We start from the raw sequence: 27430 nt of genomic DNA on the forward strand, positions 1-27430 counted from the left end.
GGCATGGGCTGTAGAAACCTAAAAGCCCATCCCCAGTGACACATTTCCTCTAATAAGTCCACACTTACTCCAACAAGGCATAATACATCCTAATCCTTCTCAAATAGTGCCACTCTCTGATGAGTAAACATTTAACTATATGAGCCTATGGGGGCCATTCTTATTCACTACAGTGGTTTCAATCAAAACCCTTTAAAAGACCCACTCAACCTAAAAAATATGCAGATGCACAGAAGATTGAGAATAGCTGTTTTCTGTCTGTTGTAATGCCACCCCCACACCCAAATCTACCAACCAGACCAAAGATAAAAGCACTGCTTTTGCAGAAGATCTGAGTTTGGCTCTTAGCACCCAAATGGCAGCTTACAATAATCTGTAACTCTAATTCCAGAGATTTGAAACCCTTCTCTGGCCCCCACAGGCTCCTGCTAACATGTGATGCACATAAATGCACATAGGCACACACACATACAAACAAATAAATGAATGCGGCCTCTTTATATAGTGTAGGCTTGCCTTTAAATGAATGTGGAAAGATTCTCAAAATTAGACAGTAGGAAAGCGAACAATCCCATAAAAACTGACTCAGAAATAAGCAGACACTTGACTAAAGAGGATATGAAAAACAAAAATGTTCAGCATCATTAGTCATTAGGAAAATACAAAATAAAACCTCGAGATAATGACACAAATATTAGAATGACTAAAATAAAATGCCAAATGATGACAAACATGCATTCATATACTAAAACCCTTACACACTGCTGGTGGGAACACAAACATGGCTCAGCTACTGGAAACGTTGGATAACTTTTTAATTAAATAAAATATACAATATAACCCAGCAATTGCATTGGCAGGTAACTATCCCAAATAAATGAAAATTTATATTCACACAAAAACCTGTACAAGAACATAACAACTATTCATAATTGCCCAAATTGTTACAATCCCAATCAAGTAGACAAACAGATTGGCTCATCCATGCATTAAAGAGGAATAAACGACTGACACATGAAATAAATTTGATGTATCCCAAAGGCATTAAGCTGAGCACAAGAAGCCAGTCCTAAAAGTTGCATAATGTCTGATTCCAGTGATAATGACATTCTCCAGTGATAGAGAGCATAGCAGTTTCTGTCAAGTGTTAGAGATAGGGAGAAATGTAATTCCAAAGGGAGGCACAAAGAAATCCCAGAAGTGATGACAATGTTCTATAGAGTGATTATGATGATGCTTACACAGATCTCATAATTATTTACATGCACATCAATTTAACTTAATGCTAAATTCAAAAACAGATTCATTCCCAGAGCAGCTTTTGGGCCACAGAAGAATAGAACAGGAGCAGACAAGATGGCTCAGTAGGAAAGAGCACTTGCTGCCAAGCCTGACAACCTGAGTTTAATCCTCCAAACCCACATAGTGGAAGGAGAGAACGAACTCCCACATTGGTGAGGCATGGGCTGGGGGCGGGGACAACTGGAGAAGACAGGAGATTTCTTATAAAGCCACTGCCCTCCTGTATGCAGCCTCTTCAACGGTGACCCACCAGAGTGGTACATTTGTTCCAGTTGATGAGTTTTTGTTTTGAATATAAGATGTCCCCCACAAGTTCATGTGTCAACCCATTCTGGAAGGTTCTGGAAATGTTAGGAAGTAAGTCCTAACTAGAAGAAATGTGTCACTGGGGGTGGGGGTCCTTAGGTGCACTCTTGCCCCCTTTCTGTGTCTCTGCTTCCTCCATAAGGTAAGGTGGTACTGTCACGTGCTCTCCAGCCCTCTGAAACCATATGTTCAAATAAGTCTGTCTTCTTGTAAGGTATTTCTGTCACAGGAGTGAGAAGAGTAACTCGTACAGTGAACCCACATTAGCATACCACTATCATTTTAAGTCTACAGCTTAAATTAGGACTCACTTTTGTTGTTGTATATGGGTTCTCAAAAATGCATGGTGACATGTATATGCCATTGTCACACAGAATACACTTCTTGCCCTGAAAAATTTTTGTATTTTGCCCAAACGTCACTTCTATTGAGCCCTTTATTTCATGTGGGCTTTGTAGTTTTCCTCATTTAGATCTTACACATATTTTATTAGATTTGTACCAAAGTATTTCGTTCTGACAGAAGCAAAAGAAAGTGGAATTGTTCTGTATTTCATATTCACTTTTCATTGCTTGTGTGTAGGAGAGCTGCTGACTTTTACATAGCCTTGTATTCTGCAGCTTTACTACAACCATTCCCCACTTGAAGGTTTTGTCTGTTTTTGATCCTTTCATAATTTTATATACAATTATGCCATCTATGAACAAAGACAGTTTCACCTTCTCCTTCCTAATATAAATACCTTTGGTGTTTTTCTTGTCTTTTTTCTCTAGCTAGCACTTGCAGTCTAATGTTGAAAAAGGATGAGAGAGGACGTCCTAGCTTGCTTCTCATTTTAGTGGAAGCTTCTAGTTCCTCACTTTAATTATTATAACTCTAGGGTTTTTGTAATTGTTCAATCTCTATCAAGCTGAGAAAGTTCTCCTTTATTGCTAGTTTATGATCATACTTTACCAAGAATAAGTGTTGACTTTTGTCTGCAAATATTGATATGATTTTATTATTTAGCCTATGTATGTAATGGCCCACATCAACTGGGTTTTTGAATCAGTATGTTAACTTTGTATGCTGAACCAGTCTTGTAGTTCTTTTAATGCACTGTAGGATTCAACTTGTCTATATTTTGTTGAGGACCTTTATATCTGTGTTCAGGAGATGTATTAGTTTGTAACTTTGTTTTCTTGTAATGTCTGTCTGGTTTGGGCGTTAGAGTATGCTGGTCTCATGAGATGAGGAAGCACATTCTCTTCACTTTTGTCTTCTAAAAGGGATTGTAGAGATCTGATGAATTTTACCCCTTCAATGTTTGCAGTATTCACTTCTGGGCTTGAGGTTTTCTGTTTTGCAATGTTATTAATTATTGATTTAATTTCTTTCATAGATAGGCTTATTCAATTTTTCTTTTTTTTTCCTGTATGAGTTATGGAAGACTGTGTTTTTCCAGTAACTGGTCCATTACATCTAGATTATCAAATCCATGGGCTTAGCCAGGCATGGTGCATGCACACCTTTGATTCGAGCACTCAAACCAAAAATCAAAACAAAAAAATTGTGGGCATAGAGTTGTTCATGCATTCTTTTATAATCATTTTACTATCCTATCAATCTAATAGTCATGTCACCTCTTTTATTTCTTCGATTAATAGTTTCTACCTTCTCCATTTTCCCTTCTTTTCCATTTCCTCCACCTTTCTCCTTTTCCTTCTTCCTATCTTTCTTTTCTTTCCTCCCGTTACCCATATGATGAGTGTGTGAGTTTTATGGTCTTTTTAAACAATCAGCTCTTAATTTCATTTATTTCTCCAAGTTTATTTTCTGTTTTCAATTTCATTGACTTACCCTCTCATTTTTACTATGTCTCTTTATCTGCTTACTCTATATTTAATTTGATATTTTTTAGTTTCCCAGGGTGAAAACTTATTGTCTTGGCCAATTTAGGCTAAAATACCATCAATGGAGTGACTTAAACAATGTACATTGATTTTTCACAGTTTTGGAGACTGGGAAGTTCAAGGTCAGGATGCTCTCATTGGTGGATTCTCCTGAGGGTCCTCTTCCTGGCTTTCACTTGCTTTCTTTCCTTCTTGCAATAGCCTCACGTGGTGGAGAAAGCGTGGGTGCCTCTTCTTATAAGGACAATGATCATTGTGGATGCTTTGCCCTCATGACCTCATTTGAACTCTATGTAGCCTCGGATAACCTTGATCCTCCTGCCTCTACCTCCGATGTAATGATGGGATTACAGGTATGTGCTATTATACCTGGTTGATATGGTGCCAATAATTGAATCCAGGGCATGCTAGGTAGGCACACTATCAACTGAACTATATCCCTAGACCATGTTCCCCCAAATTTCCTTCCTTTTTCTTGTATCAATTACATTTTAAAGAATATTTTTTTACCTTTCCCTTAAAAAAATGTATGCTGTGGGATGTTCTGTCTGGCAAATGTTTTGCTCTGATTGGTTAGTAAATAAAACACTGATTGGCCAGTAGTCAGGCAGGAGGAAGTATAGGCGGGACAAGGAGGAGAAGAATTCTGGGAAGTGGAAGGCTGAGTCAGAGAGACACTGCCAGCTGCCGCCATGACAAGCAGCATGTGAAGATGCTGGTAAGCCACGAGCCACGTGGCAAGGTATAGATTTATAGAAATGGATTAATTTAAGATATAAGGACAGTTAGCAAGAAGCCTGCTACGGCCATACAGTTTGTAAGCAATATAAGTCTCTGTGTTTACTTGGTTGGGTCTGAGCGGCTGTGGGACTGGGGGGTGACAGAGATTTGTCCTGACTGTGGGCCAGGCAGGAAAACTCTAGCTACAAATGTACTTTTAGCCAGGCAGAGATGGTGCACACATTTAATCCCAACACTCAGGAGGCAGAGGCAGGTGGATCTCTGTGAGTTCGAGGCCAGCCTGGTCTACAGAGTGAGTTCCAGGACAGCCAAGAATGTTTCACAGAGAAACCCTATGTCAGAAAACAAAACAAACAAACAAAATGTATTTTTAGTAGTTGCTCTAGAGTTTGCAATATACATTTACAACTAATCCAAATCCGTATATATATCTCTTTCATTTTTTATTTTTCTTCATTTTAAACATTTTTGTTTTATTACTTTTTTCTCTTTAAATTTTTTTCATATTGTAAATATCTCATAATAACAAAATATCCCTAATTTCTCCCTCCTATCCTTTGATTCATAAGTTTATACTTGGAAACATACATAATATATTATTGCTATTATTTTGAACAAACTGTAAATTAACTAAGATTTTTGGAATTGAAGTTTTAATTACCTTCACTTTAATTACTCTAATGACACACTTTAGTCGTACACACATGACAGAGAAGTGCCATCTTCTCTGACACTCTTCTTTCTTCAGGTCGGTCTGTCTGTGCTCTCTGGTGATTTTCTTCTCTCTGAAGGCAGTCAACAAATTTCCTCAGTTTTTGTTCATCTGAGAAACCTTTACTACTTCTTCACCCCTCTTTAAAAAATGGAATCTTGAGTGTTGCCCAGGCTGGTTGGTCTTGTACTCCTGGGCTCAAGTTATCCTTCACCGAGCTTTCTATAGCCAGGTCTCCAGGAATATGCCTCAATGACCACTTGCTTCACTTTTAAAGGCTCCTTTCTCAGAATCTAGACTGGTTTTTCCTCTCCCTTTCAACATAGTAAGCATTTCATTCCACTCTCTTCTCATTTGCATGGTTTCAGAGAAATTCAATATAATAATTCCTGTCTTTGCTCCTGAATAGATAAGGCTCTTTATCCTCTTTATCCTCTGGCTTTCAAGGTTTTTTTTCTTTTTCTTTTTTTTTTTAATTTTCTGAAGTTTAAATATACTAGGTGTAGTTTTTGTTACTGTCGATGTTTGTTTATTCATTACCGTTCATTCCCCTTTCTATCTCAGATGGGATGTTCTGGTGAAAGGAACTCTGGGAAAGAGGCCATTCATGTGTGCAGATGTGTATATATTGGGAGCAAATATTCAGAAGCAGTCTGGTCAATGAGCTATGATCATACAGTGCTTCCTAGTCTCTGCTCACATACTCCTCACTGCTCGTAGCTGAGTATTTCCCTTCTCTATGTTATTAGACACTGGTAAAACTTTATTAGGTGAGACTCTGGAGGGCAGTCCTTAAACACAGTGTTCTGGCCTTGGTATTTCAAGGCTGCTCGTCACCAGAAATGTCAGATTTTTTTTTCCTGTATAGCGGTGGTTCTCAACCTTCCTAATGCTGTGACCCTTTAATATAGTTCCTCATGTTGTGGTGACCCCCAGCCCTAAAATTATTTTTATTAGTACTTCTTAACTATAATTTTGCTACTATTAGAATCATAATGTAAATATCTGTGTTTTCCAACGGTCTTAGGTGACCCCTGTGAAAGGGTCGTTTGAGCCCCAAAGGGGTACTGGGAGAAAGTAGACGCGCTCCTAGACTAGGGCTAGTGACGATTTCCCCACTCTGCCCCTGACCGGGACTGCTTCAGCCTTCGGTGCTCCAGCTGGTTCTACACTGAGTGCTAGCGAGTCCTCATGACAGTCTAGGTTTCTTCCCTGCTTCCCAGGGAGCTTTCGACTCCAGTTCTGCACTACGTTGTAATTCTCTGTATCTACATTTCTGATGGGGCAGGGGAGAGTTTCCCCTGGGACCCCATAGCTTTGAGAGATCCAAAGCAAGTTTTCATGTTGCTGATTTTTCAGGTTGTTCAGATTTTTATTTGCTGAGATGACCTTCCAGTTCCTCACACACTGGATAAGAAACTGCTAATCAAAATAATTTAAGTGGTTAAAATGTTAAATTTTATCGTGTTTTTAAAATTTTTAAATAGGTAAATAAGGAGTTGATAAATGAGGAACAGATATAAGGAGGAAGATGATTTTTCCAAATGTTTACAGAATACCTCTTCTTATTTATGCCACCATTATGTCAAATTCAACATATTTGGAATCCTTTAACCTACTGTATTAGTTGTGTCTGCATTACTGTGACCATAACATCTGCCAGAAACATTTTAGGTTAGGATTTGTTTTATTTGTTATGGTTTTAGAGGGTTTCAGACTGTGGTAAGGAAGGCGTGGTAACAGGAACATGGGGCAGAGACTTTCATATCATTGCTAGCCTATTGGTTGAAATATTAAGGCAACTCCACGTAGTTAAAAGGGAGGTTTATTTGTGGGGTAACTTACAAGTAAAGGGATAGGTAACAGGATCAGGGAGAGGTGACTCGCAGTCCAGAGAACACCGCTCAGTCTACCTCCAGCGTCCAGGATCCAGGAACCAAGAGAGCCGGCACTTCTGGATCTCAGGTCTTAAGTGCTCCTGTCTTGGCCCTGCCTCGTAGACATGACAGTTACCGGAAGCCTCAATGGGGGTAGTACTTCTAGGTCAAAGCTGAAACAGCACTACACTAGCCAGAGAGCATAGAGAGAGAGTTAGTCAGGTATAACCTTCAAAGGCCCATTCCTATTGACCTAGTTCAGCTAGCCATGCCCTCCCTGCTAAGGTTCCACAGCATCCCAAAACAGTGCACTTGGGGAGTGAACACCCAGTTATGAGCCTATGAAGGACATCTCATTTCAACCACAGCACTTAGCTGGCTCCTGTGTTCTTTGTTGTTGTTGTTTTGTTTTCAAGACAGGGTTTCATGTGTAAACCTGGCTGTTCTGGAACTCACAGAGATCTGCCTGCCTCGGCCTCCCTAGTGCTGGGATTAAAGGCCTGCACCACCACTGCTCGGCGCTTCCTGTGTTCTTGAGTTTTAGTGTACATCTATCTTTCTGTTAGCTACCTATGTTCAAAACCTTGGCTCATCTTTCACCACTATCTGAAGTTTTATCAGTTGCCATGACATGCCTATTATGCATCCATAACTTAGTTGCATATCTATTTTCCCGTCTGTGTCCCTCTTGCCCCTTTTATAGTTCTTCACCACTTGCCAGAATCTTGCAATTGCTTTTTAACATCTTTTAGTCAGCTTTGGAGTCAGAATAACCCGAAATTAAATCTTGGCTCTGCCACTGTAGCCGTCTGACCTTGAGTATAATACATTTATCTTTCAACCGCAGGCATCATGTGCCAAATTGAGACAGTAACACTCAACTCAGCTCAGGAGATGACTGTGAGGACTGAAGACACCTGGGGCAGCAGTGTGTCCTAAGCAAGACAATCTGTGTCAAGACCTTGATAGTCTGCTGGTGCGAAGTAAGAACTTAGCTTTTGATGGCTGCTTTATACGATTATTCTTTACCTTGGTCCCATTTAATTCTACCGATCATTTTGAGCATGGCCCTCGCTTGTTCTGAACTTTCTTGAGTCGCTCTTACCTGTTGAAGTAAGCTCAAAGTCCTTCCCCAGGCATCCAAAGCTGGACCTGGTTCTTCGCTTTCCTCTTGACTGTCACTGCTCACTGTACCCTCTACATAGCCTTGTGTTGTTTTATCCCTCTTTAGTTTATTCAGTCTCTCCCCTTTCACTGGCCTCTCCCTGGAATGCTCTTCCTCCTTCCATGGTGCTCGGTAAATATTTGCTGAGTAACTAGATTGTGTTCTTTGGAAAGGCTTTCAGAGAAGCCAATTGCATCCAACCATATGCTCCTCCTGTGATGGAGACACACAGGGAAAGTTATGTTTATTTCTGGCCAGACTCTCTGTAGGGGACGCATGTATACAAAGGAAGGACTTTTAGAGAAATCTTTCCTGTTCTGCCACCTCCTCCTGAATACCAAGACCATATCATGTCGATGCCAAGAAGTGATGCTGCTAGATTCTGCTGTGTCAAGTGACCGCTCAGTCCGGGGTACACTGGTGATCAGAGCATATTTCAGATACTCTGGCTGGAGTGGAGGACAGCTGCAGCATCAGCAAACATTGCTCAGGAATTCAGAGTCAGCTTCTAAATTTTGCTATAGTAGAAAAAAAAGTATGACTAAGATGAGTCTGTACACGAGGAGAAAGGATGAAGGGGCTGCCTGCCGCAGGATGAAGCCCTGGCCAATGGTGCCTGGGGCGGGGGGGGATCTCCATTTCTCTTGTGTTTTGAGAATGTATGGTATGAGAAAGTAAATATCTGACAGGAGCTAGGAAAAGGCAAACCAGTGGAATTCTCTGTTTACATGAAACCTGGGCCTAACAAAGTCCTCTAAAGGCAGCTTCCCAAAGACACGGAGGGCTTTCTACTGGTGGGCCTTTTTCTTGGGAGAATATGAACGTGTGTCTACTCCCTCTAGATGGAGCACCAACGGCAGAGCAGAGAAACAGTTCCACCCTAGTCTAGCTTGGTGAACCAAGAACTTACTGAGCTACTTAAAGAAGCATAGGTGATGGGTGATTTACAGGAGTGTGAGTAACCACAAAACAGCCACATCACCAAAGCTTCTCACCCCAGTGTGGATGATGGTTTCCCCATGAATAGTTAGATGGGGTTCTCTCCTTCTGTGAACCTTTCATCCTCTGTGTACTCAAAGAACCTTCTGAAAGTTTGTAAAGATGGGCAGAAGAACATACAGCAGGGAAAGATGCACAGAAGGACATACAGCAGGGAAAGATGGGCAGAAGAACATACAGCAGGGAAAGACGGGCAGAAGAACATACAGCAAGGAAAGATGGGCAGAAATACATACAGCAGGGAAAGATGGGCAGAAGGACATACAGCAAGGAAAGATGGGCAGAAGAACATACAGCAAGAAATATATAACATCAGGGAGGGACAGAACATGGCTGGGGTCTCAGGTGAGGGGCTTAGGACCCTCAGACCCTTCTTCTAGGAGGGAATGTCAACAGGCCTCATCTTGAGGATCTCTTGCAAGTGGTCGGGGCTACTTTGATTAAGATTGTAGTTGTATTATGTTTAGAGGGTAGGGTTCTACCACTACTACTGACTCGGTGGTTAGGGAAAGACTTCTCTGAGCACTGGGTTCTCATCCAGTGAAGTACACCTGGTTCAGAACAGGGCTTGTTGAAAATGCTAAGACATGTTTACAACAGTAGGAGGGGTAAGCGTAGGAGATGACAAACAGGCTTCCACAGCCTTGGACGTTATCAGCATCTTAGCCTATCTTAACTTACCATCTAAGTTGTTAAAAAGGCTTTAATCGGGTTTAATTCCCACAGTATGCTCTACTTCTCATTTGTTCAGAGAAAGCCATGTGTTAAGCAGTGGGTGCACTCTGAAATCAGATTGGATTGTGCTTTGAAATTGTCTCAACTACTTGCTAGCTCTGTGACCTTGGAACCCGGAGACACTCTGTAGTTCAGTTTCCTGGTTTTGTTAAGTGGGGTGACAGTACGATGGTAAGGTTAGTTGTAAATATCTAATGTAAAATGTGTGTGGCGCACCTGGCAGAGTTGGCAGTCAGTGTGAATGACTATTGCCACCATGATTTCTGAAGGTCACCATGTCACTCCATTCTCTGTCCAAATTATCTTCTTCAAGGCCATTCAACTATAAATGTAACAGTGCTTCAACTTCTACTCACTACCTCATAATAACTATGTTATTATGAATAATAACAGTAACTATGAAGAATCATAGTGTGGAGCTCAGCTGTAGCCTCATCCCATGTCCTGTGGTGGGACCTTCCAATTACTATCACCCTCGTGTGTATTTCTGACTTGCAATGTAAGAAACCGATGCTCAAAAAAGATAAGGGACTTGCACAGAGCAAGGGCAGAGTTGGGATCACAACTTAGGTCATTGATCTCCAAAGCACATGCTCTTTCTATTTACCTACTTCCCCCTTCCCCACCCCCCAAGACAGGGCTTCTCTGTGTAACTGCCCTGGATGTCCTGGAACTCAGTTTGTAGACCAGGCTGGCCTTGAACTCACAGAGATATACCTGACTCTGCCTCCAGAGTGCTGGGATTAAAGGCATGCACCACCACCACCCAGCTTCTGTTTGCCTACTTTTTTTGTTTGTTTGTTTGTTTGTTTGTTTAACCTCAGAGAAGAGAGCTCTCTCTTTTCTGAACACAATGATCAGACACACAAGTTGCTTCCTAAGATGTTTAGACCTTTTCCCTTCGTCTGCCACTGTAAATGCACTTCATTCATTCATTTGTTCACTTGCTCAGCAAATGTTTACTGGATGTGTATTAGGTGCTGGGATCTTAAAATGGTTAAGACAGCCTGTGTCTTCAAATAACTCATTCTCTTGTGGAAAATATAGCCACAGATATAAGGAAGTGGGGGAATCAGGAACTAGGGAAGCCAGAGTTCCGAATGGTGGGGTTGAAGGGAGGTGTGGCAGTAAAAGGTAAGGCTTTCAAAGGAGGTAGCTGAGTTGATTCATTGTGTTGCTCTTTATATCAATCATCTAGAAATGTGCTTTAAGTTTAAGCAGCTTTTCTGTTTTAGGTTCTAGTCAAAGCCCTAGGCCTAAACTGAGACATAGTCTCTTCCACTCTATGCCCTCAGGATTTACAGTCCAGCCAGGAAAGAAGGACCATAATTAGTCAAACGCCATTAAAATTGTATGGGGATTTTGCCGGAAGAATGTAGGAGCTACTTTGGTGGTGAGGGTGGTTGGGTGGATGGATAGCCATTGAGGAAGTGGTTAATTCTATAGGGCAAAGGTTGTTTTGGAAGTCCAGTTTACTTTTAATATACTGTTGTCTATTCATTCCTGTCTTGCTGGACTTTTTTTCTTCTTTAAATACCTCTGAGGATATCCCACAGACTATGCCAAGTAAAAATAGCACATTTAAAGCTACGTTGTATTTTACAACATTTTCCTGAGAAAGAAGCTATAATTTAAACCATAATACATCAAGATAGGATGATATCTCCATAATTAACAACATCTTGGTAAACTAGGGAGATGAGTATATTTCTAATCACATTTGAACTGTATATTACTTGACCACCATCACCCTCTATGAAGTGGACAATAGCTTAGCACCAAGTCTAGCTTTCCAATTGCATGACTCTCTCTAGAAAACACTTTTCAGGCTTCGCAAACCTCAGACTAAGTAGGTAACAGTAGGTTTAGTAAGGGGTCAGAAACTTAGAATACAGCAAATGAGTATTATACATACTAACCATACATTGCTGCATCTGTATTTTTATCATCATTTTGCACTGCACTAAGGGTGAAGGTTAAGTGAGGACCACAGCTGCACTGATGATTGTCACTGAACATGAGATCTGGCTTCCTCACCAGCTGAGCAGGGCAATGTGGCTCACAAGGGTAACAAAGCTATTGTCCTATGGGACACATGTTGACAAGAGACTGCAATGAAATCCTCTCCTCCCCATTCCTATGGCAGTAAGGACTGATCATTGCCTCTACTCATCTCAGATCTTAGGTAGACTCTTCATTAGGGTCTAACAATCAAATGAACACAAGACAGATTGTCTGGTGGAATGCACAAGTGTTTTCTCATAAAGAAGTAAAAATCCAAAGAGATGGACAAAGCAGAAAGCTCTAAGGCTTTGTTTGTTTGTTTGTTTGTTTATAAAGAAATTGCAGGACTGAATGACCTGGGCTAAAGACAGTGACTTCTAGGGTGGTTGCTAAGAGAACTGTGCTAGGGAGGTATGAAGCTAATGAAAGTAAAAGTTACTTGACTGAGTTTGTTTATTAGTTTATTGCTGCATCATTCCCAGTCTGATAGTAAACTATGCTTGTTTGTTTGGTCTGGGAACAGAGATGACACCTCTCCCAAAGGAATCTTTATAGCCTGCTACAAGTATGAAAAGGAGGGTTGCTTAGTACTTTCCACAATGACACTTTGTCCACTGGCATCAGCCTGAAGTAACCAATGTACCAGTCCAGCATATTTTGGGGTGTATTGTTCTTAACTCCATCACCACATTTGCTCCCCTTTGACGTTCACTTCACTGAGCAACTTCTGGTTCATGACACTTGTCCACTTGATGAGGTGACAACTGTGATTTTCCTCCTTTCTTGGCTTTACTTTTATTTCGCTCTTGTTATCTTGGGATTGTACTCATTCAATAAACTATTAGCATCTATGCTTTGTTTCCTAGAGAGTCTGACCAAGACCATAAATAAAGAACTATCATAAAACCAGATAGAAAGACCAGCAACTCTAAAAAAAAAAAACTGGAAGAGATGAGCAGTTCATTAAAAAAAAAAAAACCTAACCATGAATGTAAATGACTCTTAAAACTGGGAAAAGATGTCCAATGACATCATAATAAGAACTGTAGAGAAAAATTAGAGTCGTGTGTACTATTGGAGCACTTTCATAACATGCTATATCAATAGACACTCTCGTTGCTGGTGGAGATATACACTGACGTAGCTTCAGTGGACAGTGATTTAACAGTATCTTCAGAACATGTGTTGTCTTGAGCCCAGCAATTCTATGTTCATTGTTTATAAAAACAATGAAATAGTCTATCACACATCAATTAGAGACTGGGGCTCAGTAAATTATGGCACATTAATAAATGGACCATTATGTAGTCTTTTAAAAAAGTGACTTGAAAGTACTGATATATAAAAATATAAAATTTATATTAAGTAAAAATGTCTCTAGAAATATATGCAGGAAACTAGCAATACTAGTGGCCTCTGAGCAGACGTATTCTGCATTGACTTTTTGTGTACTATGAAGCTGAATTACCTGTTTTCAGCTTCACTGAGGAATCATTTACATACAATTAAATCACAGCCATTGAAAGTGAACAATGCAATGACTTTTAAAAATTGTGTGCTCCTGCAAAACCACCACCACCCTCAAAACGTAATGTGTATGTGATCTTTAGAAGAATCCTTGTGCCTTCATCCCAATGGGTCTTGGTCCCCAGAAACCACTGATCTGCTTTCTGTCATGAAAGGCTCATTTTCATCTTATATAAATGGAATCACACAATGAGTACTCTCTTGTATCTTGCATCTGTATTTAGTGTGTCATTTTAAGATTTATTTATGTTTTATATGTATTAAGCTCTGTTCTGTTCTTTGAATGTACCACATTTTATTTACCTAGCCAACTGTTGAGGAATATTTGAGTTGTTTACAGATGCGGACTATGTAAATAAAGCTCTTAGGAACATTTGTGTACAAGTCTGAACGGAAATACATTCTAAAAATTTTTTTGAGGGGGCATAAATATTTAGGAGTACAATTGCTAGATTCTATGGTAGGTGTATGCTAATTTTGAGAGAAATGTCAGTTTTCTAGAATGATCATGCCATTTTCCACCCCTAATATGAGAATTACAACTGTTACACATCCTTATCAATTTTTGGCTCTGTTAGTTTTTAAAGTGTTATAATGAGTATGTGGTGATGTATTAATGACTTTGAAAGATACATATAAAAGTAAAAACAGATAAATAAGATATTACTATAATTTCTTCCCTCAAGTTTGGAAATAATACTGTGAAAAGGTTGAGTACTGGAATTTGAGTAGGGAGGTGTGTTACTTTAGATTACTGTAACAATATGCCTGAGGTAATTAAGTCAAAAAGAAAAAGTTCACTTTGGTTGTCAATTTTAGGAGTTTCAATCCATGGCTGGTTGTTTGGGGCCTGTGGCAAAGCAGAACTTTATGGTAGGAGGGTATGGTACAAGCTGCTCACCTCAGAGTGTTAAGAAGACTAAGAAAGAGAGGAAGGGATCAGTATCCTGTAATCTTCTTCAAGGGCATTCTCCCCATGACCTTAAAACTCCCACTAGGCCCTATGTCTTAAAATTTTTCACTACTTTCTAGTAGCACCATTAAGAGTCCCAAGCTACATGGGTCTTTGGGGGAGAAGTCTAGATCCAAAGTGTAGCAGAAAGTATTTTAAATTTCTGTTGCTATGTATCAAATTACAACAATTTAGCAGCTTGTACCACAATGAAGTACCACACATTTATCATCTGACCTTATCTGTTGATCAGAAGTCTAGGTCCTGCTTTTTGCTGGCACTCTATTCTGTTTAGGGTTCTGCAAGGTGACAAGGTCTTGTTGAGTTCTTCATTTTTTAATCCTTTTGAGTCAGGATCTCATGTATCCCAGATTGGCCTTGAACTTTCAATATAGCTTATTTGAACTAAAGAAATATTTTATTGTATTTTAAATTGTGTGTGTGTGTGTGTGTGTGTGTGTGTGTGTGTGTGTGTATCTTTGTGTGGGTATGTTCATGTGAATGCAGGTGCCTTGCGGAGGCGAGAAGAGGGCATCAGATCCTCTAGAGCTTGAGTTATGGGTGGCTGTGAACCACCTAACATGGGTGTTGGAAACCAGATGTGGGTCCTGTGGAGGAGCAGGAAGTGCTCTTAGCTGTTGAGCCATCTCTCCAGCCCTATGACTGGAGCTTTTGATCCTCCTGCTTCTACCTCCTGAGTGCTGGGATTGTAGACTGTGTCACATGTCCAGTTTGATGTGTTGCTGAGGATTGAACCCATGGCTCATGGAATAGGCAAGCACTTTACCAACTGAATTACATCCTCAGCCCTACAGCTACACTCTTCATAAAGCTCAGCATCCACTTCTAGTTCACACGGCTCTTAACAGAATTTGATTCTTGTGGTTGGGAGACTGTGGCCTTTTTTTTTCTTATGGCTGCCATCTAGGGCCCATTAACCTCTAAAGGTCACCTGCTTTCCCTGGATTGTGTCCCTTTCACAACTTACTTTCTCAAGGCCAGCAAGAAAAGCTCCTTCTCTAGTTCCTCCAGATAAAGTCTTACATCAGGTGACATAATATCTCATGACATGACATGGACTATTAATCCCATGCCCATCATTACTATTTTGTATTGTTAGACAAAAATCACTGATTCTGCCTGTACTCAAGGGAACAAAGGGTCATCCTTGGGTATATCTGACAGAGGAAGACAACTCTGTCAAACTTGCACAGTAGTTTTCATCAGGGTTGCCTGTGAGCCCACTAATTGTTAAGGTTCCTGGGACTTGTCCCCATACCTTATTTTTTCTTTTCTTTTCTTAGAAGGGTCTTACTATGTTTCCCTGTCTTAATTAGGGTTACTGTTACTGTGATGAGACACCATGACCAAAAGCAACTTGGGAGAAAGGGTTTATTTTGCTTATACTTCCAGGTCACAGTCCATCACTGAGGGCAGTTAGGGCAGGAATTCAAGCAGGGTAGAAAAACTGGAGATAGGAGCTGATATAGAGGCCATGGAGGAGTGATACTTACTGGTTTGTTCCTCATGGTTTGCTCAACCTTCTTTCTTATAGAACCCAGGACCACCAGCCCAGGAATAGCACCACCCACATTGGGCTGGGCCCTCCCTCATCAATCACTAGTTAAGAAAATGTGCTATAGGCTAGTCTACAGCCCAATCTCATGGAGGTATTTTCTCATTTGGGGTTCCCTTCTCTCAGATGACTCTACCCTATGTTAAGTTGATATAAAATTAGCCAGCACAGCCCTGACTGGCCTTGAACTTGTGACACTTCTTGCCTTCTGAGTGCAAGGCTGAAAGGTATGCATCACTACGTTTGGTCAGAATGTCTGAGGTGGAGCTCAGGAATCTCTTCATCAGCAAATAGTTACTATTTCAGATGCATTTGAAGAGAAAGTCATCCTATAAAGTTGCTGAAAGGCAAGGTTAGCAAATCAAAGTAAAGCCATTGGTAATATAAAAGTAAAGTTTTAACAACAGTTCTAACATTTACAAGATGCAAAACACTGACAAGACACTTAACCTCCCTGGTCCCCAGAGTTTACAAATGAATACGATGTCCACTGCCGAATTCATTACTCCATATAAATGACATCTTGGGCAAGAACTAGGACTGCAATTCAAATATCTGTCAAATCCCATCTAACAATCTAATATAGAATTCAAAAAGAGTTCTATAACATCAAAATATAAACACAAAGGCAAAACACAAGTGTTTCTCCTCCTGACAGGGACAGGGAGAGAAAATAAAGGGTCAAGAATGACACAGAGGAGGTGCCTATAAGGGGCAGTGAAAGACTGGACTTATACTACATGTCAAGGAGATAAACTTCCCTTAGAAAACACAATAAACTTAAAGACTGAGTTAGAAAAGAAGTATAATTACCCATTACCCGCAAGAAAAATAATTAAAACACGACTTTTCTAAAAATAGAGACTAGTTTGGTAAGAGTATCCTGAGTTCTCTAATGAAAATATCAAAATATGATATCAAATACAAGAGATTTTACAGTCATGAGCATGTATAATGGAAACATACATTGGATACAAAGAATAATGATCAATTCTCAAATTTTAGGCACCAACTGATATTAAAGGCATGCAAAAATCTAAGAAAAAGAAAGCTACATTTGAATTCCTTGGCATTTCATTAACTAGCAAATGTTCATTTTCAAAAGGGGAAAATGAATGAAATAATCACAAATGAAAAAGATAAGCAAATTTTCAACAAACAGCCATTTTAGTCATTTTTATAGTCAGTGAAGTGCCATTGTCTCCCTCACTGAGCTTCACAGGTAGCTGCAGGAAGAACTGCAGGAAGAACTGCAGACTCCATCTGCGGCACCACATCACACGCACTAAGAGATGCAGAAGTCCTCTCCTCGAAAGCCCAGCAGAAGATCCCTCAGGGTTGTTCTCGGCATGGTATCAGAAATGCTGGTAATAATTATTTGGGAAAGACATAAAATATATAAGGGTAAAAAGTAATAATCCACTGGACATGATGATAGGCCTAAATGTTCCAAGAAAAGCATCCTCTAAACTGCTATAAATAATGAATGAGTTCAGCAAAGACTCAAGCCAAAGGAAACCCACACAGAACCATTGTGTTTCTGTCAGTGAAAAATAGCTACTTATTAATAAAAGCATAAAAGAGATTCCATTCATAACCATGAACCAAAAATAAGTTACTTGAGGATTTTCTTTGAGACACAAGATTTACTCAAGAAAATAACTAAACCATAACAGGAAAAGTAAAGGAGGATGTGAACAGATGGAGAGATAATACCAGATCATTATTGGAAAAACAATTAATGTGAATGTGACAGTGTTTCAGTTACTAGATTGAATGGAAAACAGTTTAAGGCTTTACGCAATGATTATAGAAGCTGAATAATGGACACCAATCCTAGAGAACAGGAAAAATATAACTCTAACATAGGATTTAAAATATATTAAGACTGATAAATGAACCCACACTTGTCAAAATAATCAGTTTCTAAACAGGAGGAGGGGTCAGCTTAACCTGTCTATGTAGGATAGCCCTTTAAAACATCGCTTCTGAGATTATAATGTAATTACAACATTTCTCCTGTCTCCTCCATCCAAACCTTCCCATATACTCCTCCCTGTTCTCCTTTAAATTCATGGCCTCTTTTTCACCAACTGCATGCATGTGTTTATATGTATATACACATATATTCCTAAGTACAACCTGCTTAGTCTGTATAATGCTATTGTATGTATGTTTGGTATTGGATAACAAATTGCTGTGCTCTCCCTGGGGAAGATCATCTTTCCTGCTCCCAGCTTTCCTCAGTTACCTATAGTTCTTTGAGTAGGACTCAGGCGTCATGGACTTTTCCCCATCCACTTAGGCATGTCCATTGGTGTCATTGTTGTCCAGTTCATGTTTGGCCGTCATGTTGGTGAGACTTTATGGGTGCAGCTTCCAATATTACTAGTTGATACAACCTCACAGAAAACTCCCGAATCCTCTGGCTCTGACAATCTTTTTGCCCCCTCTTCTGCAGTGTTGCATAAGCCTTAGATGTGGGATTATTTGATAGATGTATTTAGGATAGCATTTTAAGCTTAATAGAACCAACACCAAATTCTGTTCTTCCTACAGACAGGTCCATCCCAGTAAAACCACTTCTATGGCAAACTACTACGGTATGCTTCCCCCTAATAAGGTCCATTGTGTTGGTGACTTTGCATGCCTGTAGTGCAGTGGTGTTGAGTTGATAGATCTTGAAGTGGTGGAACCTACATCATTGTATCTGCTATCCTTGGGAAGGGGTAAAGGCCATTCCTCTGTGATTACTTGCTAATTTGCAAAGAAGGCACTCATGTGAAAGTCCATGCTTGAAGTGGCTCTCTGGTTTCCTGTTTACCAGTGTGATCATTTGGACACACATGTTTCTGATCTTGCCATCCTCATGTTTGATACAACTAAAAGGGCCCTCGCTAGAACTGGGCTGATGCAGGTGACTATGTCCTTGAAGCTCAAAACTGTGAGTTAAATAAACTTCTTTATAAAGTTAAGCTGAGGTATTTCATTATACTGACAAAAAGCTGGCTTATACAACCATCTTTCCAATAAATGCTCTGGCCAAGACTTATGGAGCCATCCTTGATCTTCTTCCTTGACTTTCTGCTATAAGAGCTAGAGATGGAGAATCTACCACTTTGCATCACCCTGGCCTAAGCTATCATAGGCTTTTGCCCATGCCAGTCAGGCCCTCTAACAGATCTTCCTGCCTCTATCATTGGTCTCCTATGGCTTTTTGCTTCACTATAGCCAGAGTGACCTTGGTAAGCTCTTAAGTCAGATACTGCCTTTCTTTTGTGCAAAACCATCTAGAGGCTTCCACCTCTCTCTGGTAAACACTTCCCTTTCCTGTTGGATAGCCTCTTCTCATTCACCCCTTACTCATTCTGTGGATTAGACCTCTTCTTGGCTTTGGAACTTCACACTCAATCCTGGGTACTTGTTTTCTCTGTTGGAGTCTTCTTTCTCCCAGATGTTTGTATGTTTGCTGTCTCCCCTTCTTCAGGTTTTATGCAGATGTCACCTCAGCAAAATCCTCCTGAACTTCTTCCACAGGAGAGTTCTACTTTTCACTTTTTTGCTAGCTCTGATGACTCTTTCCTGTTTTACTTGTTGTTTACTTACCTCTCTTTAAACTTCTTTCTCTCCTGCTAGCATGCTATTATTTCTATGAGGCTATGTGTTTTGTTTACAGCTTATCTTTAATGCCTAGAATAGTGCCTGGCACCTTAAGGGGTTTGATACGTATTTGTATCAAATGAAATAGACTGAAACCTTTTCTAGCACAGCTGCCTTGTTTTCTAAAGTGACTTTACAACTAGGTGGAAACAACAGATGTTGTGGAAAGATTTCACAGCTTGCTGATTGTTTTGTGAACGTTATAGCAGAAAGGTAGTTTATACCTTTGAGCAGTGGTTCTCAACCTTCCTAATGCTGTGACTCTTTAATACAGTTCCTCATGCTGTGGTGACCCCCAACCATAAGATTATTACAGTGCTCCTTTATAACTATAATTTTGCTACTGTTATAAATCATAATGTAAATATCTGACATGTGACCCTCAAAGGGGTTGTGACCCACAAGTTGAGAGCCACTGCCTTAGAGCAAGCAAGGCATCATATCATGTTTAATAATACAGGTCAAAAGGTGAGTCAGAGGAAAACATTCGAAAGTACAGTTTTTAATATGCCTGAATTTTTAAAAATGAAAAAATATAACATGAACATCTCATGTTTGAAGGATTCACAATATTTTTAAATGAACAATTTAAAAATTAATATGGTGTGTATGTATGAAATTTTCAAAGAATTGTATAAAATATATTAAAAACAAATACAATATATGTAGATTATTATGAAATTTACAGATGATATAGTCAACAAAAGCTATAAAAATACAAACTATGTGAAATATATAATTGCTAGAAAGTTATTCTAAAAAAGAATATATAGATATTGATATATATAAGCAACCTGTGTCTATATTCCACTCCATACATTGCCAAAAGAGGCAAATAATTTATTCTCTAATAAAGGGAAAGTCTGATGATTACATGAAAGCATATAGCTTGAAAATAATTCATATTAAAACACCGTTGAGAAGCCAGCAACATGGCTTAACAGATGAAGACTCCTGCTACCAAGCCTGACAACCTGAATTTCTTCTCTGGGATCCACATGGTGGAAGGAAAGAACAGACTCCTGAAAGTTATCCTCTGATATCCACACATGCACCCCTCTGCACATGCAAGTAAATAAATAAATGTAAAAAAAAGGCAAAAAACAAAAAAACAAACCACCATTCGGGTGTGATTTTAGAACTATCAAGCCAGTAGAAAGCAAAATAAAAATGATAAACCTCACATTGGCAGATGTTGTGGAACCTTCTAAACAAACAAAAAGCCATTAAAAATGCCCTATCTTTTGGACTTATCTAACTTTAAGAAACTTATCTACAAGGAAGTAAATAAACTAAAAATTAAACCAATAAAGCGTCAATCTATCTAACTTTAAGAAACTTATCTAAAAGGAAGTAAATAAACCAAAAATTAAGCTAATAAAGCGTCAATCTATTTTATGCCATGCAGAAAGGTGAAGAATTAGAAACAGCGAAAGCTCCAAGTAATAGAGGAATTTTTAAGTAAAATTTATTTTCAAAACATATTGGACCATTCAAAATGACAGTGTGGGGACTTTTTAATCTGAGGGAATGTGAATGTCAACATAGTAAACCTTCTATAGGAGATGTTGAGCTGAAATGTAATCTTCCTGTAACAAAGCCAAAAGAGGTCACCCTTGGGATATATCAATATTTGGGAGAATACACTATCCATAACTTATTTTGCAGATAAAAAAATTATGTTACATTGGCTCATAACCATTTTCTAGACTGAAAGTTCTAAGAAAACCGTTGGTGAGGCTTTAGTCTTAGGGGTAGAGCTAGGGAGCATTCAGCTAAGGAAGTACCCTGAGAGTATCAGGAGTAGCAGGCATTGGAAGTGATGGATACCAGAATAGCCATCCAGTGCTGGGGAATTCTGTGTAGGTGTGACCCCAGAGCCCTCTTCATAGGGGCTAGGATGTCTGAAGATCCTAGTGAGAACATGGTAAGTTGAAGAGCAGCTGTGATTTATTTGTCCTACTATCTCAGTTACTCTTCTATTGCTATGATTAGTTTTAGATGCCACAACCAAGGCAACTTGTAGAAGAGTTTATTGGGACTTACAGTTTCAGAGGCTGAGTCCATGACCGTATGCTGGGGATCATGGCAGCAGGCAGGCAGGCTTGGTGCTAGAGCAGTAACTGAGAGCTTATATCCTTATCTGCAAGTAGGAGGCAGACAGCCAACTTGGAATAGGGTAGACTTTTTAAACATCAAAGTACACCCCCAGTGACACACCTCCTCCAACAAGGCCACACCTCCCAATCCTTCCCAAATAGTTCCACCAAGTGGAAGCATTCAAGTATATGGGCCTATGGGGGTCATAATCATTTGAACCACCATATCACTCATATTCTAGATGCTTGGAAGGACAAATGTATTGCTTGTGTGTGTTCCTGAATGCTTAGATTTGAATTCTTACTCTACCACTTATTAGCTGTATAACCTCAAGCAAGTCAGTTAGTCTTGCTGTGACTCACTTTCCCTCCAGAACAACTTGGATCAACACTATACCTATTTTATCATGTTTCTGGGAGGACTGGATGCCTGGAACTCCCATTACCTGTGAGCTGTTGTCATTATTACACACCCAGTAGAGTGACCAGAAACGTATCTTGGAGATTCAGAAAGGGGTATATTAGATCTTTTGGGATTTTTTGTTTGTTTGTTTGCTTTGCTTTTTCAAGAGAGGGTCTCTCTGTGTAGCTCTGGCTGTCCTGGAACTGGCTCTTTAGACCAGGCTGGTCTTGAACTCATGGAGATCCATCTACCTCTGCCTCCTGAATGCTGGGATTAAAGGTGGTGCACTACTGCCTCCCAACTACCTGTCAGGAATTTATAACCTAGCATTACTGAAACAGCTGAGGTTTTATTCAGACTCTAAACTTGGGAGAAGGGAAAAGGAAGGCCTTTAAGACATTCTGGAGATGCTGGGGTGCATCCTGAGCCTGCAAGTATCACATGGGCTGCCTGGCCACTGTCTCCCTTTGCCAGAAGTCTGACAATAGGCCCTGGCAGGGACACTTCCTCTTGAATTGGTTCTAGTGAAGCAGGACTGTTCTTAATAGAGTCATGAGACCACTGGGTACTGGACCATGGGGCCTCGTGGACCCCACTGTGTGGGAGGTAGGTTCAGAAACACATTCAAGAATTTAGGAAGTGGCTAGTGCTTTTTATCCCCTTCCCAGGCTTGCCCATTGGCTGAGAGTGGGTGGTGTCAAAATTAAACCCTGATGTGCTTGCATTTTTCCTGGGAACAACTAGAAACTTGGCTGTCTGGGTGGTGTATGGGCTAGCAAATATACAGACTGAGTGAAGGGGCCGGAGGGGAGTGAGAAGTGTCTCCTGGGCATTTTTTTTAGGAAGCTCTGCTGTATAATGTTCTGTGTAACTTCCTCCTCCATGTTCTCAAGAGAGTCTCAGTAAAGACTGCCATTTATTTTAAGATCTCTTTTGGAAGTCAGATTCAGAGTTATTTGGAATGTTGTGCTACATGGAATGTTGCAGTCCTCAATGCAGACACAATAGCAGTCCATGGGTATAGAGTTCTTTGTTCATATAATAACCTAAAATTTTTATTTTGTGTGTATGTTTTGACTGTATGTATATATGCACATTCTGTGTGTGCCTAGTGCCTGAAGAAGCCAGAAGAGGGCACCAGATCCCCTGAAACTTTATTATTATTATTATTATTATTATTATTATTATTATTATTATTTGTGTGTGTGTGTATGAAGTGTGGGGGGTGCGTGTGTGCTATGGCTCATGTGTAAAGGTCAGAGGACAACTTTGTGTGGTTGATTCTCTCTTTCCATCTTTATGCAAGTTCCTAGGATAGTCATTAGGCTTATATGACAAGCATTTTTACCTGCTGAATATCACACTTGTTTCTTGTGTAATAATAATGTGGTACATGCCTCCCCTCCCCCCGTATTGAAGAACCACAATAAGAGATGGGGATGTAGGGATAGTTAAGGAACAGTACTGGAGACACAGGCAGATACACACAGAAAGGGAAATTCTGTGTGTATTATCACTGTGGTAGACTAACTGCCATAAAAAAGTCTAGGTCCTAGTCCCTGGAACCTGAGAATGATAGCATACCCTGTGGACACTAAATATGATCTCAAGAGACTTTATCAGGGGGATATTTGACCACAGAGAGAAAATGATGTTGTTAAAGACAAAGCAATTGGAATGGTGCACGTTGGAGATAATGGAAGAGGCCTCACAACAAAGGATTCTGTAGGCTTCTAGAAATAACAGACAAGGAAACATTTTCCCACAGCCTCCCTAGAGTAACTATCCTTAGACACCTTGATTTTTCCCAGTCAGACTTCTGGCTCCCAGAACTATAGCATGTTAAGCCACGAATTTTGTGATACTTTGTTACAGCAGCCCTAGTGAATAAGGTCATAGAATGGAATGGGTGCTCCAGCAATCACAATGTAGGAAGATGTCATACGCTGTAGGCAGATGTCAGAAGGGAATTCAGAGAAGTGATGCCATTAACTCTTTCAATAAAAGAGGCTGTCTGCAGAAGGGGAACTGAAGCATTGTGCAAGGTCATGCATGCATGTTCATTGAGCCAACATTTTTGAACATCTGTTCTAAATTAGATGCTGCATTAGGTTTACTAGGATTGAAGACAAGGAAGGCAGAGTTCATGTCTTCAAGGAACTGACTGTCAAGTTAGGAGATTTGTCATAAAACTCCTGGCTTATTGTTATACTGGTCCAGTTAAACTCTTTAGGTTCAAGTTCCTTTATGCCAATCATAAGAAGAAGTGTTTCACAGGATATTATGAGGATTGAGTGATATAATACATGGGAAATGATTTTATAACTGTAAAGCATTATAAAAGTAAAAAGTATTGTAGAAATTAGGTATGAGAAAAAAATAAGACTTGCATCTAAATAGCTTCAAGGCACATGAAAAATCGATAAATGACATAAGATTCCTGGGGAGTAACAAAAGTGACAGATGAGACCATCTCAGCCAGGGACATCAGGAATGCTTCCTGAGCCATGATTTAGCAGGCCATGGAGAGGCATGAGCAAGTGGAGAGAGTCTGAGGAAGGTCAAGAGAGAGAATCATCACAGAAATGGGGGTGTAATTCGATGGGAGGCAGGACCCGTGGGAAACTGCCTGCCACGTTCATAGGTGTCCTTAACATCTCCTGGTATGAAGTAGTATAGTGGCTGGCATCTTCATCCTCAGCCCTTAAATTGTCCTTGGCTTACCAGTTTCTACCATGTCCCCCCAAAAGTGTCTCCTGGCTGCTCACCACAATGCCTGCCGAGAACCCCGGCGGCGTGACTCCAGTCGGCAGTCTTTTAACACCAGGCTGGAACTAAGAGCTGAACGTCAGTTCCAGCCGCTCCTTGCTCTTCTCTTTAAAACACCCCGCTTTACTTAAGAAAATAGTTTTGTTGTTGTTGTTGTTGTTGTATTCCTGAGAAAATTGTTCCTTGTCAGGCCACATGAAAGATGACAAGAATAGTTGTTAGGAAGACAGGGCTATCATTTTAGCCCAGAAGTCAAATGCTGTTTAAACTATGTTCTACTTGACCTCTGCTAATACTGCCATATCATGTTACACTATGTTGAGAAGTTACTGGAGAATATTTTTACTGGAATAAAAGGCTCTGTTCAGAATTTGGTTCCTGGTTAAAAAATAAATAAAGAGGGAAATAATTGATCTGCAAGTTGTATTCTCCTTCTCCAAGGTCCTAGGCAGTCATTGAATGTCTTCTCTGTACCATGTATGCTGGGTCGTGGGCAGCCCCTGTGCACAGTGCGACCGTCTAGGGAGTGCTGGGGTTCAGGTGAAGTTCCTTCCCCTTGATATTTGAACTTGGAAATTAAAGGTTATGATTTTTAGGGAAAATTGTAAACCCCACTTATCCTCCTTTTTGTATTTTTCCTGACCATTGGCTAGAAGAAGTTAGCCTCCTCCTCCTGCTTCTCCTCCTGGCTAGAAGTTAGCCTCCTCCTCCTGCTTCTCCTCCTCTGCTTCCTCCTGTCCTTCCTTCCTTCATCCTTCCTCCTTCTTCCCCTTCTATACTCTTCTCTGCTGTAAGGGTAATCTTTTATTCTGTATGTCCAAGAACAGTTCAAATTTCAAATGTTTTGCCTTCCATTCTCAAATTGTACAAGAAATGCAAATATTTTGATAAACAAGCAACAACTTTGAAATGTCTTTGTGTTCTCTGTGTAATATAAACAGCAACTGCTTACATAGTATCATCCACACTCCCTCCCATTTAAACAAGGAGGAGGAAACAGGTATGACATGATGTTAAATGACTTAAAGTCCAGGTTTTGATTCAAAAGATATGGTCCTCAAAATTAGCCATCATGTCTCCTCCACTCCTCAAATGTACATGATTTGTTTTCTGAAAACTTTGCCCATGTCTGTTTTATACTAATGGATAGAAGCAGTCATGGTCACATCTCCTACATAGAATTCCAGTATGTAATCATGGATTAGCTTATTAGTCTAGAGAAGCATAGGCAGATAAGAACAGAAAGACAGCTATAAAAAACTGGAAAGATTTGAAAACTGCTCATAATTATAACTAACATTAAGTAAAACTGTACATACATTATGGTATTAACTATGTAAAAACACTGACATACTAATACAGTAAGGAAATACAACAGTTGACATTAATTCCTTCTGAATGGTGGAGTTAAGATTTTCTTTTACTAGCTAGGAATAGTAAAAGAAGGCTTGTGTAACACATACAAGGCCCCAGGTTTGAACCTCAGGACTGAACAAAAGAAAGAAAAAGATTAATTTTTTAATTGATATTTTTTATGTTCCTATTCAATATACCTGTTATCACCTTATGTTAAATTTAGAGACAAAACTATAATATTTTAAAATAAAGCATCTCTTTAAAGAACCTTCCAAGGTGGAAACTGGCTGATAGAAGGGTAGTCCTAAGGCATCCGAGGTTCTCTTACAGGCTGAGTTGCTTGAATGGAATTTGTAAATGAGACTTTGTTGCTGCTTTGAATGGTGTATAAGTGGTGACATATGTTTGAAGATGCTTTTGAGTAGGGAAACAAAAGTCTTATGGTTCCAAGAATTCTTGGACTTTGGAGGAAAGTGGTCCCAGGAAAGATTATTTATGACATTAAAACTGAATCTTTCCTTGATCAATAATTGGTACACCCTGTATGTAAGGTATCAATCTAGGTTAACCTAGACCAGGAAGGAGATAAAGGTGGAAATCAGAAAGGAAATCTCAATGCTTTCTCTGTCCAGGTCAAACCAGAAGGCTGAGCCTGCTGTCCTGATAGAGCAGTGGTTCTCCACCTTCCTAATGCTGAGACCCTTTAATACAGTTTGTGTTGTGGTGACCCCCGACCATAAAATTACTTTCATTGCTACTTCATAACTGTAATTTTGCTACTGTTATGAATTGTGATGTAAACATCTGTGTTTTCTGATGGTCTTAGGTGACCCCGGTGAAAGGGTTGTTTGACCCCCAAAGGGGTCATGACCCACAAGTTGAGAATTGCTGTGGTAGAGGGCCCCTCAGCATGCTCCTGTGGTAGGCTGCTATTCTGGTGGAGCAGCTCCTAATTGCTGCTGGAAGGCTGATGTCTCAGTGACTGTGTGTGATGCCTCTTGATAGGTTTTTGAAGGAGAATCTGGGGCAGCAAGACTGAGCTTTCTGAAGAGTCAAGTCCTTAGGCCATACTCTTGTGCCATTGGGTCTGCTTTTCTGTCCTTTCTTACTTATTTTATGTTTTTCTCCCCCCCCCCTCTGTGTGTATGTGTGTGTCTGTGTCTGTGCATGTTTGCATATGTGCAAAAAAGGCATGTGAGCATGAAGGTGTGCATGAATGTATGTGGAGGCCCCAGGTTGATGTTGAGATTCTTTCCCAATTGCTTTCTACCTTATTCATTGAAGAAGGATTTCTCAGTTGAACCCAGAGTTTGACCATATGGCTAGTATGATTTTGCACCCTCTTGTGGGATCTC

At 40.0% G+C, this 27430-nt stretch overlaps 1 long non-coding RNA gene across 1 annotated transcript in view; it reads left to right on the forward strand.

The window, feature by feature from the left end:
* LOC131913436 (uncharacterized) overlaps window positions 1–27430 on the forward strand; it is a 123152-nt gene that overhangs the window by 10428 nt on the left and 85294 nt on the right. Inside the window, exon 4 of the long non-coding RNA XR_009379891.1 lies at window positions 7678–7813. This is a non-coding gene — a long non-coding RNA (uncharacterized LOC131913436). The remainder of the gene's footprint in view (window positions 1–7677; window positions 7814–27430) is intronic.

The sequence above is a fragment of the Peromyscus eremicus genome, chromosome 6 (assembly GCF_949786415.1).
Source record: "Peromyscus eremicus chromosome 6, PerEre_H2_v1, whole genome shotgun sequence".
NCBI classification, from domain to species: Eukaryota; Metazoa; Chordata; class Mammalia; order Rodentia; family Cricetidae; genus Peromyscus; species Peromyscus eremicus.